Source organism: Propithecus coquereli, unplaced genomic scaffold, assembly GCF_000956105.1.
Source record: "Propithecus coquereli isolate 6110/MARCELLA unplaced genomic scaffold, Pcoq_1.0 Scaffold40, whole genome shotgun sequence".
Lineage (NCBI taxonomy): Eukaryota > Metazoa > Chordata > Mammalia > Primates > Indriidae > Propithecus > Propithecus coquereli.
The window spans coordinates 6,296,534-6,307,331 of record NW_012149730.1 but is presented as its reverse complement, the minus strand read 5'-3'; positions in this window follow the sequence as shown (position 1 = coordinate 6,307,331).

Sequence of the window (10,798 nt, the reverse complement as noted above, 5' to 3'; positions counted from 1 at the left end):
ATATATTTTTAGTTGTCCAGATAATTTCTTTCTATTTTCAGTAGAGATGGGGTCTCGTTCTTGCTCAGGCTGGTCTCAAACTCCTGACCTTGAGCAATCCACCCGCCTCGGCCTCCCAGAGTGCTAGGATTACAGACGTGAGCCACCGCGCCCGGCCTGAACTTTGTCTTTTTTATAGACACTTATTCCTTCTCCTTGAAATAATATAAACTGTATGTGATAGTCCATTATATTTCAACACAGTAAATCGAATACAGGGATTGCATCATCTCTAACTTTTCATTTTTGAGACAAAACAACCTTAGTTCCTTCAACCATTCTTATGATAGGGTTAAATACTCCTCGATATCACATTCACTTCTAAATATCCTACAGCTAGTGTAGCAGCATCTTCTCCTCGATGTCTGATTCCAGAATCGAATACAATCTTCTAGTTGGAGGTGTAATGAGCATACAGCACAAAGTTGAAAAGTATCACTACTTCCTTGTTCCAAATCCTATGCTTCTAAAAACAGGTTTTTGTTAAGCAAGTGTGTTGGTTATTTTTATGTGTCAACTTGGCTAGGCTACAGTGCCTGTTGTTGTGCCAGTGTAGGTGTTGCTGTGAAGATAGTTTTTAGACGTGGTTAACATTTGTAACCAGACTTTGAGTGAAACAGATTGCCTCCATAATGTGGGTGGGCCTCATCCAATGTGATGACCTTAGGAGCAAAGACAGAGATTTCTTGAGGAAGAAGCAATTCTGCAACACAGAAACCCTACCTGAGGTTCCCACCTGCTATAATTTCAAACTCAAGAATGCATCAACCTCTACCTGGATTTCCAGCCTACCAGCCTGCCCTGTGGATTTTGGACTTCCTGGTCCCCACAGTTGCATGAGCCAATTTCTTTCTTAAAAATTATCTTGATTAGATGATAAATACCTAGATAGATGATAGATAGAGACAGATGCAAAGATAGAGACAGAGGTATATACTGTTGGTTCTGTTTCTCTGGAGAATCCAGTCTAATACAGCAAACTAATTTTACATATGCTGTTAAAATCCATATCTCCTATAACTTTAAAGATTTTTTCTTTTTAGTTTTTCTTTGTCTGCAGACAATATGTGGGAAATTGTATTTATTCCCAATAAATTTCATATTATTTGAGTCAATTCGTTATCCTTGGTGAAAAGATTCTTTTGGAGACCTGATTCTGGTCTCCCACCTGTTTACTATCTGTCCAGCTTTATCTCAGATACAGAGGACACAGTCATGCTGCTTTCCCAAGCCCAGTTTTAGAAGTTAGATCCATGTACGAATTAGTTGACTCTGTAAGGAAATGAGTCTACATCAGCAATAGCCCATGTAAGTGTTGTCATACTGTTTTTTCCCAAGGATAGATAGCTCTTTTTAAATCATACTAGACAAATTATAATGCTCAACTTGAATAACACAGTTTACTCTTACCCGGCTTATTAAATTTTCAAAAGAGACCAAATCCTTTGAATGACTAATCCCAAATCAGTATTGAGTTGAGCCCACGTACCCCAAGGAGATTTAAACCATCTGCTAATTCTGCTGGGCAAAGGCTTTTTTTTTCACTTTTACATACTTTCAGCTTTGAAAATGTAGAATCCAGTTTCCCTCCAGCTCTCATACTTTTAGCCCACAGTTAAATACTTCGTCTGTGTAAAACAAACTTTTGCAACCACTTTGTGTTACTTAAAGCCCAATGTACTTATTCCCCACAATGAATACAGATGGGGATATTATGGCTTTTGAAAGAATATTTTGCAAGCAGACATGATTCGTTCTTAATAACTGTGGTCCTTTAAAAATTATTTCCTGAAACAATTTTTAACCTTTACATAAACAATTATTAAGTCAAATTATTTTTTTCATCTAGTCCAATAAATATTTTGGAATGTGAATGTTGTGATATTTTGAAAAATGTCACAATCTATTGGTATTCTTATCTGACCACTCTTCCCATCGTCCCACCCTCTCTCAACACAGGCATGTGTAACGAGCCTTTTATGAACAAGGAATCCATTCAGGACTTAGATGCCTGGGCCAGTTCTCAGTCAACAGGTTTCCTATGCACTTGTAGGTGCCAAATAGCAACTCTCGTGTTTCTCCCAAAAAAATTCTTAATAGAAAGGGGATTAAACTTTAAGTGGCTTCCTGATTTCACCATTTCTGAAGACCAGTGTTAGATTGATGAAAGATTACTTCATTCATTTATGCCATCAGGAGTCTAACAGGCTTTAGAAACTGAGTGAGTGATGTAATGATTTCTTCTTTTTGTTTCTATGTGAAATAAATATTGAAGTAGCTCGCAATCTGTTGCATTTTGCACATACAAATTTTTGAACAGCTTCATTTTTTAAAACAACTCTTCTGTGGTGCTCTGAATTTCAGAAGTTTAGACTTTAATAAAAACATGAGATTAAAAGTACAGTAGTTTTAATAATAATCTGTATAGTGGTAGAAAAACAAAATTAAAGAAATGCATGTGTTTGCCCAATACTAATTCTTAACTCCACTCTAAGCAAATATTTACTAATTATCTGAATACAAAAGTAACATGTCTTCAGGGTGGAAGTGCATCTATAAATGCCCAGTCTATAAATGCCAAAAGCCATTTTTCAGCAATGACTGCAGGTACTTATGTTCAATCAGATCAATATACAATCAAGATGAAAAAGGAAGCATAATTCAATTTATCAAACATGAAATTAAAACAGGAGATAAACACTAAAACTATTACTTTTATGAGTATGATCAGTGGCCTGGAAAATCAGTTTTTTACAGATATAATGCACTTCCAAGAACAGTTTGTGCAAAGCCTAATCAATGGTGTTAGGTTTGTGTGCTTGTATTAGGTCAATAAATAGGAAATGTCTGATTTCGAACCCGAAGTGTAGTTTATTATATCTCAAACAAGAAGCAGTACAACTAATCAAAGTATGCACCTAAACTATCCACACAGCTTTGCCATCTTAACAGTAGCTTGTTTATGCCAGAGTGAAGAGGCCTAGAGAGGAAGTGGCAATGAAATTATGAAAGGTGTTTTCCACAGCTTATTGAGAATTGAATATTTTTCCTTACAAGTAGTAGTCCAAAGCCTCGAAGAAGTGGTAGTCAGTTGGTGCGAGGTCTGGTGAATTCAGTGGATGACAGAGTTTCCAAGTCTAGCCTCTGTAGTTTGAGCAGCATTGTTTGTGGGACATGTGGTAGAGCGCTGTCTTGCAAGAGGATTGGCCTGTCTCTATGGACCAATCTTTGGCTACTTAATCATAAGCATCCTCATCATTTCAGCCAGTTGGTTGCAGTAGACACCTGCTGTAACAGACTGACCAGGTTTCATGAAGCTGTAGTGGATAATACTGGTGCTGGACCACCAAACAGACACCATTCTTTTTTTGATGAATATTCAGATTTGGACTGTGTTTCCATACTTCATCTTTATCTAACCATTGTGCCGAACACTTGAGATTGTCAAAAAGAATACATTTTTCATCACACGTAACAATACAATATAGAAATGGGTTACCTTTATGTTGTGACAGCAAAGAAAGATTATTTCTCTTCTGACTCTCATAATTCATGAGGAACCCATCTATCTAGCTTCTTTACCTGCCCATTTGTTTCAAATGTTGCAATATTGTTGGAATAGTAACATCAAACCTTGCTGCTAATTCACATGTAGATTGAAATGGATTCACTTCCACTACAGTTTTCAGCTCATCATTATCCACCTTGGTGTCAGGTCACCCACATGGCTCATTTTCAAGATTAAAGTCACCAGAACAGAACTTCTCAAACCATTGACATACTGTGCATTCATTAACCACATTCTTCCCAAACACTTTGTTTGTATTTCAAGCTGTCTGCACTACATTTGTTCCATGATGGAACTCATATTTATAAATAACTCAAATTTTTGACTCATTCATGGTTTCACAAAAATTGCTTTAAAAAAACATGTGAAAGATAATGACAAGCCAAATCATGCATTTGAAAGAATGAGGATGTACCTTCACAATAAAAATAAAACAAGAGTGTCAAAGTGAAATGTCAGAGATAGCAACTGTCAAACTTAGTACTTAGTATGAAATTGGACATTTCATACTTAATAACCTGACATTAAACCATGTGTCATGCCATCGTGGCAGTGATTTCTTCTCCTAAGCATTGTCCATCATTTCCTATGCTCTCTGGAACATGAGACTGTTGCTGAATATCCACATTTGAACCATGAGATCTTGCAAGTTTATTTGTGAAGATTTATTTGACTTAGGCCCACAGTTGAGCTCTCACCTTGAAATGAAGACGGGGCATCACTGGAATAAACAACTTTGACAGAATTCAGCTTTTAATCATTACTTCAGCCAGAAATGAAAACTCCATAGGCAAGTGTTATTTACTGATATTCATTCTAAGGAATTTTCCTTCTTTTCAAAGGAGGTGTGCCTTCCTCAAGTTTTAAGAAATGCAAACCAAAAACATTCAGAAGGATTGGGAAACAAATAGTCCATACAATGCTGAAATTAGGAGATAAGACTATATCTTTGATAATTTAACATGTTTTTAACATAATTTTATGCTGTATAATTCCTACATTATAAGGTAAATATTCTGGCCGGTGATATGGGTGGGTATGTACTATTATGGTTTAAATGTTCCCTTCAAAACTCATGTTGAAATTTAATTGCCATTGTAACAGAAGTGGGGTCTATAAGAGATGTCTTCATGAATGGATTAACGCTATTATCTCTGGAGTGGGCTCCTGATAAAAGAATGAATTTGACACCCCCTCCCCTTCTCTCTGTCTCTTGCACCTGCTCTTCCCCACCATGCAATGCCCTTCTGCCATATTACGATGCAGCAGGAAGGCCCTCACCAGATGCAACCACTCAATCTTGAACTTTCCAGTCTCCAGAACCATAAGTCAAATGGACTTTATTGTTTATAAACTGCCCAGTGTGTGGTACTACTATATAGACAGAAAACAAACCAAGACAGTATATTTTTGTCAATAGCTGTGTGTTCTGTTTATTGAGGATGCCAGGGTTCATTATATTAGATATTTAGTTAAGAAAATCTTTCAAGGATCCAATATATTTTTCCTCGAGTTCATTATGTTATTATATCTGGGTTTTTTTTCAGTCACAGATTATTGGTTCCCAACTCCTTCCAAACGTATTTAAGGGATCTTATAAGTAAGAGGAATCGATATAATAGAGGTTTTATGAAAATTGTAAAGGACAGGGGTCAAACAGTGAAAGAGGGATTTAGTGTAAGAGTCTGCAAAGGAGCATTGACTAAAATATGAACAGTATTTTTAATAGCAACTTCACAGAAACTGAAGAACACAGTCATTCTTTTTAGACTGTTTCTTCTCACTGCTCTTTAAAAAGAAATAGTTGAGAAGAAAAGATTAAATGACAGGAAATTTTTCTTTCCTGTAAGCCTCTCGATAGTCTTCTGAGAATTCTTATTTCTTTCACCTTAGTTCTCAGTTTCTACAGAAATCACTCCTCTGCCAGACACTTTTAATTGTTCTCCTATTATCTATTCACTTCATCTTTCTTTCTAATAGAACACAAATTAATTTAGTGGCTAAAATTTCTGTTTAAAAATAGTTAGCTTTCCAACCTCCTGTGAATCCGAATATGGGTTTGTTACTCAGTTCTGGGCAAAGGGTATAAGTGGCAGTTACAGGGTTGGGCTTTTCACTGTCACTGTCTTCCTGAGGGACAAACCTATTCAACATATCTTTTGCCCTTTACCTTTTCTCTTCTCTCTTCCTGGAATTGAAATGTGACATCTGGAGGTCAATAGGTTTTTGTGTCCATGAGGAGAACAGTATGGTACCGAGGATGGCAAAGCTGAAAGCTACAGGGACCGTGGGACCTCGATGTCATCATGTCACCATAACAACCTCGGACTATCTGCCTCTAGACTCTGTATCATAAAGAATAAGATAAGATAATAAACTGAAATAAAGCACTTTACTTGAGTTTTGGTAGCACACAACTAAAAACAACCTTAACTCTTAGACTGTCTTTATGCATCCCAGCCAGGCCTGGGTTAAGTGCTCCTCGTTTCCATGGCATCTCACACAGGCCCAGTCTATGTAGGGTGGCATCTGGGTCTCACTGCATCAGCCTGGAAGGTGGATACTGCAGCACAAAAAAAACCAATGTTTTATTTTTTGCTGTAAATAAATAATAATAAATCTGCATGGCTCCAAAAACCTTGTGTTCACATTAAGGATAGTATAATAATAGATATAACATTATAAAGTTAACACACCTTTTATTTTTCATAGCTCTTATCATTAGCTGATGACGCTGGGTATCTGCATCATTCTACAGTGGTGCACAAGCGCAGGGTCATTACTGTGTTTATGACTAGTGCCTAAAAGAGTTCCTACAACATGGTAGAAGGTCAATACATACTATCTGAATAAATAAATGAACAAATCAATGAAACGAAAAGTTTTTGGAGAAGAGAATTTTATATCCTTCTACTGATTTGACTTAAAGCAAAGGAGAGATTATAAATTTTAAAAAACTGATTGCTTCTCTCAGACTCCCAAAGGATATTATATGTAACATATATTTGAAAATTAGGGTTTTTATAAATGTCAAATTTTTTTTAATGAGCTGATTTTTAATGACTTAACTACTAGCTCTAGAGTTGATGAGATTTGAACTTCATTTTGATATAAATATTGAATAATTTCTCTCTATTCCTACCAAGCTGCAGAACAATTGAGTTGGGCAGGACCAAGACTTTTCTCAAAAAGCAATTTCAGTTCTTTCCAAAGTTCTGCAAGAATGCAAGCAAATCCTTAGGGTTCTGCATAATACATTAACTGGAAAATTTTAAGAGTATACTTTAATAATTCTCAATCTCTAACATAGGAGTACCAGAAACAATCTAAATTTGAGGAGGGCCACATCTTATGGCATGTCAAGATGAGCTACTCCAAAAATGCACTTCACAGAATGTATATAGTAAACTTGTTAAGCTTCATCCACTTGGATGTTGAATAATATCTTCAAAAATGATAATTTTCATTTTGGCGAAGTTGATACTTAGCTCTTATTTCTGTTAATATTTGCACAATTTGTTCAAGCTGATCATCTCATTATAGAAATAAAATGAACATGCTGACACCATAAATATTTGGTAAATAAAATGCATAAAGATATCACTCAAAGAGAAAGATGGGCTCTAAATTATGGTGGTGGATTAGAGAATGGCCAAAGTCAATTGGCCATTTTCTTTAAAACATTTTGGACTATGATTTGTAGTAGAAATCATTTATTTTTTTATGAATTGCTGAATGTAGCAGATGTTTAAAATTCTATCATTAAAAAGTCAAAGTTATTTAGAATTTGAAGAGAAAATATGCAAAATATAAGGTTCTAAAAGTAAAGTTAAACTAGAACCAAAGTATTTAATCTACCATTCATAACAGTGGCCATCCTAAATGATTATATACAAATGTGTTGCCACTGAGGATAAGAGTGCACAGACTGAAATCCAATGATGGGAGAGGGGAAGCAACTAAATATAACTGATAGAAGATAAACTGTATGTCTACTGTAAGACACCCCATGTCTTCAGAAGACCGAAATCTTGGTAAACAGGAGTTGAGAATTATATATTGTAATTACACGTTGAGATGAGAATTACTTGTGTAGTTGTACCTCGAGCATACCCCATAGAACAGATGCCCCCTTGGCAGGTATGAGCCTCTAGCCTTCTCAGTAGGTATATTCCTATAGTAAAGAAGGGTGCATAACAATCTATCAGCATTGCTTCTAAAGTTCATTTAAATACTCGTATCTGAGTTTTCTGAAAATCATCAATTTTCCAAATAGACATCTCTTCCGTGAAGAATATGTGCTGTTCCCCCAATATCAGTATTTCCAACCTCTTATCAATTTAAAGTAAATTAATTCATGAGTCTCTTGTAGTTTGGTAGACATGAATGAATATTCCAGAGGCTAATACCTAGGGAGAAAGATCAAATCAAATTTCTGAACCTACAAAACTGAGAAGATTCAGAACCACAATGGTACCCTAAATATCACCGCATTATGCCTAATACAATCAAATATTATCTAACTTATATATTATACAATATACAAAGCAATATTGAAAGGGCAATTGTCTTGCTAATTCCTAATCTTTGCAAAGATGTTTAGAAAAGCCTGAAATGAGAAGTGGCTACATAATTTGTAGGACTTATTGCAAAATGAAAATGCAGACCCCTTGTTCAAAAAATCAGAAAAAGTTTCTCCATTCTTGTGAGGTATCCCTTTCAACCTGCCATGGTGATTTTTATTTGCTATTTAGAATCATGTTCCCTGGGGAATGAGGATACTTGATGGGCTAGTGAAGACCTTCACAGGTGCCTTCTCTATGCCCAGGCCCAAGGCCTCACTGGGAATAAGAGCAGCAGCAGTTGCTGGGTAAAAAGCAAGGGAGAGGGCTGCCAAGCACTGAACCAGAGGAGGTAGGGAGGTGACAGGAGGCAAGACCAGACATAAGTAAAGGCTGTAAGACCCTGTGCATGCTCTATCGTCCTACTGTCTAAAATTACAAAATACAATTCAGGTCCTCTACAAAGCAGACACTGAGACAGAATTAGGAGTGCAAGAGGGTAGGAGTGGGGAATAAGGGATGGGTAGTCCAAAAGAGGAGGACGCAGAGGTGGCAAGACAAGCTTTCAGACATGACACAAGTCCAACACTCATGAAAGGAAAGTGGGGAGAAAGCACAGATGGGCAGGGAAATCCTCAGAGCACTTCAGACCTGAAAAAGTGTCGGCTAACCCAATGGGGCACTTCAGAGCAGATACTGTCCATTGCTGAGGTCTCACATTAGCCAGAAATGGCCAGGCTTATGGGTAGGGTACAGAGAATTACCCAGGAAGATTGTGGCCTCAGATTCAAACAGTGAGGTGGTTCCTGAGGTGCTGCAGCAGGAGATGGTCATCTACCTTCATTCTTTGCAGCTAAACAGCAAATTCTTTCCCGAAGAGAGATCATCAATGTACAAATTCATTGACGATCACCACACCTGATGATATTAATTATTAAAAAAAATATGTAGGTGTTAGGAAAGTAGGCATTTTTGTCAGATCCTATCACAGACTCACATTCTTAGGGATAATTCATTCTCATTAATGAGTTTTATATATTAATACTATTTTTGGATTATTAATTATATTTTTTTCAGAATATTATAGGGGTTACAAATGTTTTGGTTACATGAATTGCTTTTGTACGGTTTGAGTCAAAGTTATAAGTGTGCCCATCACCAGATAGTGTGCACTGTACTTGTTAGGTGTGAATTTACCCATCCCCTTCTCCCACACCATCTGCTTGATTTCTGTTGAGTTTTACTTCCATATGTGCATATAAGTGTCAACAGATTAGTTCCAATTTAATAGCGAGTACATGTGGTGTTCATTTTTCCATTCTTGTGATATTTCCCCTGTTCAGTATGATGTTGGCTATGGATTATAGTATATGGCTTTTATAATTTTGAGGTATGTTTCATCTATGCCTATTTTGTTAAGCATTCTTATCATAAAAGGGTGCCGAATTTTGTCACGTGCTCTTTCTGCATCTACTAAGAGGATCACATGGTCTTTGTTTTTGCTTTTATTTATGAGGTGAATCACATTTATAGATTTGCGTACATTCAACCACCCTTGCATCCCTGTGATGAAGTCCACTTGGTTGTGGTAAATTATTTTTTTGATGTGCAGCTGAATTCAGTTTCCTAGAATTTTACTGAACATTTTTGCATCTATTTTTAAAAGGGATATTGGTCTGTAGTTTTCCTTTCTTACTGTTTCCTTTTCTGCCTTTATTATCAAGATGACATTGGCTTCATAGAATAAGATGGGGAGGATTCCTTTCTTCTCAATGTTATGAAATAATTTTTGCAGTATATGTACCAGTTCTTCTTCGTAAGTCTGGTAAAATTTGGCTGTGAAACCATCTAGTCTGGTACTTTTTTTGTTGACAGATTTTTTATTGCTGCTTCAATTTTGTTGCTTGGTCTGTTTGGGAGTTGTTGGTCTGTTAAGGAGTTCTACTTCTTCCTGATGGAGCCTAGGGAGTTTGTGTGTTTCCAAGAATTTTTCCAAGAAAGTTTATGTGTATAGAGATTTTTATAGTATTCAGAGATGATATTTTGTGTTTCTGTGGTATCAGTTATAATATCTCCTTTTTGATTTCTTATTGAGCTTATAAGAGTCCTTTCTTTTCTGTTTCTGGTTAATCTAGTGAGAGGTCTCTCAATTATTTTTCTTTTCAAAGAACCAACCTTTTGTTTCATTAATCTTCTGTGTATTTCTTTTGTTATCAATTTCATTTAGTCCTGATCTGACTTAGTTATTTCTTTTATTCTGCTGGCTTTAGGATTGGTTTGTTCTTCCCTTTGCAATTCCTTATGATGATACATTAGATTGTTGATTTGTGATCTTCCTCTGTTTTGGATGTAGGCATTTAAGGCTATGAATTTTCTTCCTAAGACTGCTTGTGCTCAATCCCAGAGATTTTGATAACTTTTATCCCCTTTGTCATATAGTTTCAAGAATCTTTTGATTTCCATCTTAATTTCCTACTTGACCCAATAATTGTTCAGTAGTAGTTTGTTTAATTTCCATGACTTTGTGTAGAGTTGAGTGTTTCTGTTGAAATTGATTTCTAATTTCATTCCACTGTGGTCTCAGAAGACGGATGGTATAATTTCTACTTTTTAATATTTGTTCAGACAT